Raw genomic sequence first — 3,442 nt, forward strand, 5'->3', positions numbered from 1 at the left:
GGGTAATTTTTTTGGAATAAATACACTTTCTTATAGCATGTGGGCAAATCCCGGCGACAATGCAAAGACGAACCACATGGTGCAATTCCACCAGCGCCCAAGATTAACTATCAACTAGCAACATATCCTAAGTGACATATAATGAGTGACATATAATGTTGGCCGCACAACAACTTGACCTACAGTTGCATATTTAGACAACAGCTTGAGAAATGCTCAGTCAACACCTCGAACTTGGTGGCGGGAGTGAATATGGTCCAAACAACAATGGTCTCACAAGACCTAGTGTCGTGGTTGTGCAATGTGGCGAGTGGGGTAGCTTTAGAGGGTGTGTGTGTCACATCGGTGATGATTATATCATCTTCAACATTCCACTTGTCTCCTCTCCCGACTAAAACCCTAGAATGATGCCTTTAAATGGTGCAAACACTCCACCAAACATCCATGGGGTAACTTGGAAGAACTCACTGTAGTCAAGAGTGATGCAACTAGGTTCACGATGTCACGGTTCCATCTCCGCCATCTGCGCGATCAACGATGTTAAATCTAGGTCGCTAAAAGCAGAGGGTGCTTTTTAATATCAGAGAAGGGAAGAATGCAATCCATTCAAAGAATTATAATATGGGAAAGGCTAATTGACGGACGTCGGCCCACCAGCCTTGCCGCGGTCAAATTACAATAGAACATTTTGAGCCCTATCCATTTCTAATAACTTTCAGCATTGTAGTGGCTGCTTTCCAAAACTTGTGCCCCAATTTTTTAATATAATACTTCCATGATTTTTAAAACTTTTGAAATTTCAAGATTCTAAATTTAAAATATAAACTTCCAGAAAAGTGACCTTTTAAAATTATGAATTTCTAAAATATAAACATCAAAATTTTGGAACTTTCAGAAAGTTAAGAATTCTAGCTGGAAAAGAGGCGGAAAACTACCACGGGTGTGGAGTCCCCCACATGAGAGAGAGCTGAGCGCGTGGAGGAGCCCCCTTTAGTCCCGACTCAACGATTACGATGAAGGGATGGAAAAATAATTCCGACTACGACTCCTTTTAATTTTATTATTACAGCGTCCCAGTTCGCACAAATCTGTGCCAAAATTGTACTCTCAGTTTATTTTTCAGCCGAGCATGTTACACACGCAAAAAAAAAGAACTCCACGCACTCGTTGGAATCATACTCTTACACGGCTAAGACCTCGTTGGCGTGCGCTAGCCACTCGTTGGAATCATACTCTTACAGGGAGAGACCGCATCGGACCATAATTAACCACATGGCCCAGACAAAGAAAAAGATCAGATTATTTAGCCTAGTCGGCAAACACAAACCCTATGGCGGGCAGGGCGATGGCGATCGAGTGGGAACTCCCGGCAGATCTCCTGCTCGAGATCGCCGCGCGCTCCGACTTCCGCACCCTCATCCGCTGCGCCGCATCATGCAAGCTCCTCCGTCGCGACATCCTCAGCCCGTTCTTCATCCGCCGCGTCACCCGCCACGATGGCATTGTGCCGCCGTGCATCCTCGCCTACCTCCTGACGAACGACCTCTTGAAGGTCACACCGCCGCCTCCGCCCCTCACACTTGTTCACCCTACCACCCCCGCCGCCATGTCCTTCTCCGACCACCATCTATCCCCTTTCATGTCGCGCAATGCGGGTGACCTCCTTCGGGACTACTCTCCTCGACCGTCCCGCGGCGGCCTTGTCCTCCTACTTCGATGTCGCCACGTTAGCATCAGCCGACCTGACCTATGCGTGTACGACCCCGTCACCGGCCACCGCTCCTTCCTCTCTGAGCCACCGGGCATCCCGGATGACACCTTGTCCCTTCGCAAGTGTGTGTCGCTCACCGCTGCGGATGGCATCGGATGCTCCTTCATGCTGTTCGTTGGCGATCTCGACTGGTCGTCCGGCGCTCGCAGCGGGACTCCACGCGTTGTCAAAGTCCAGACCTTCAAGTCATCGGATTGCGCCTGGGGACCCGTCGTGTCCCATGAGGACTTAGTCCCGCTTCGGTGGGCTTCCACGCCGTCGTACACTCGTACTCCACGGCGGTATCATCCACTGGCTGCAGAGACACGATGGTGGCAAGATCCTCTCCTACGACGTCCGCACAACAGAGATAACTACAATGAAGCTCCCCATCCGTGGCGAGCAATTCAGAGAAAATGAACTTCAGCTGGGGTCCTACTCCTCATCAGATGGGCGCGTGCTATTAAGGCTACTAGCCATCGTTGGGTGCACGATCTCCGTGTGGCATCACTCAGCCCGTGGTTGGGACCTGGAGATAATGATCGATTTTGAGGAGAAGCTGAGGCCGCTGAACCCCGGTGTCCCCCACGTGCGGTTTGGGCTCTCCACCGAGAGGAGCAGCACCGTGTTGCTTGATCTTGTTTTCTCATGTCGTGTTGGGCAGACAAGTTCTCTACCTGCTTTGCTTGATCTTGAGACAACTCCATCGTCAACGCTCTTGGAGATTGACCTGCCTTCTCGCCTACGAGCCATGAAAATATTTTCCTAACCTGGTATAATTCGACCCTAGCTAACTAAGCCTCATGTGACCATTGTGCCGTGTGGAATGCAAACACTTAACTGTGATCCGATTATGTGCATTTTTATGAGTGTCTATTCCCAGTAGATCGTTATTTCCATGTGCATGAATTCAGTTGAGTCCCTTGAGGTTGGCATAGAAGCATTACTCGTAGAAATCATGGTGTATTACAGATTTTAAATATGGTTGTTTGGTGCAATGTACGTACTCTTTCACAAGAGCAATTTTTGCACTTTCTGCAACGTGAGTTGAATCTCTGTGAATAGAATACCAGTAGCAAGATTGATAAACTGGAGTACGTATTGACGCATTCCCCTAATAAGAAAAAGTAGAAGCGGCTGATGGGCTGGGAACAGACCGCTGGGTTTTTTTTTTTTGGGTTTTCTTCCTTTCACATGCTATTATTTTGTTTTCTTTCTTCTGTTTCTTTCCGGCTTTCTTTTGGTGTTTCTTTCACTTTGCGTTTTTTCTCCAGTTTTCTTGGTTTCTTCCCCCTTTTTTTTCAACACACATCTACTTTTTCCCACACAAAAAATACTTTTTTTGTATACATAAGGAATATGTTTTTAATAGATGGTTAATATTTTATCAAAACATTATTCTTGACTTTTTTTTTTCAAATATGTGTTGCCCATGTTTCGAATACATATTGGAACATTTTTTGAATTATAAATAAATGTACGGATCAAAGCAATTTTTTTAATATTATAAAAACATTTTTTTGAAATTGTCATGAACAAATTTTTGAAACTTTTGAGCCTTTTTAAAAATGTAAGGTACATTTTCTAATGTAAGTAACATCTTTTAATGAAATTATTGATTTAAAAAATAATAATAAACATTGTTTAGATGCTACATACTTTTTTCTGAAATACGTGACATTTTTTAATGTC

The sequence above is a fragment of the Triticum aestivum genome, chromosome 6D (assembly GCF_018294505.1).
Source record: "Triticum aestivum cultivar Chinese Spring chromosome 6D, IWGSC CS RefSeq v2.1, whole genome shotgun sequence".
NCBI lineage: Eukaryota > Viridiplantae > Streptophyta > Magnoliopsida > Poales > Poaceae > Triticum > Triticum aestivum.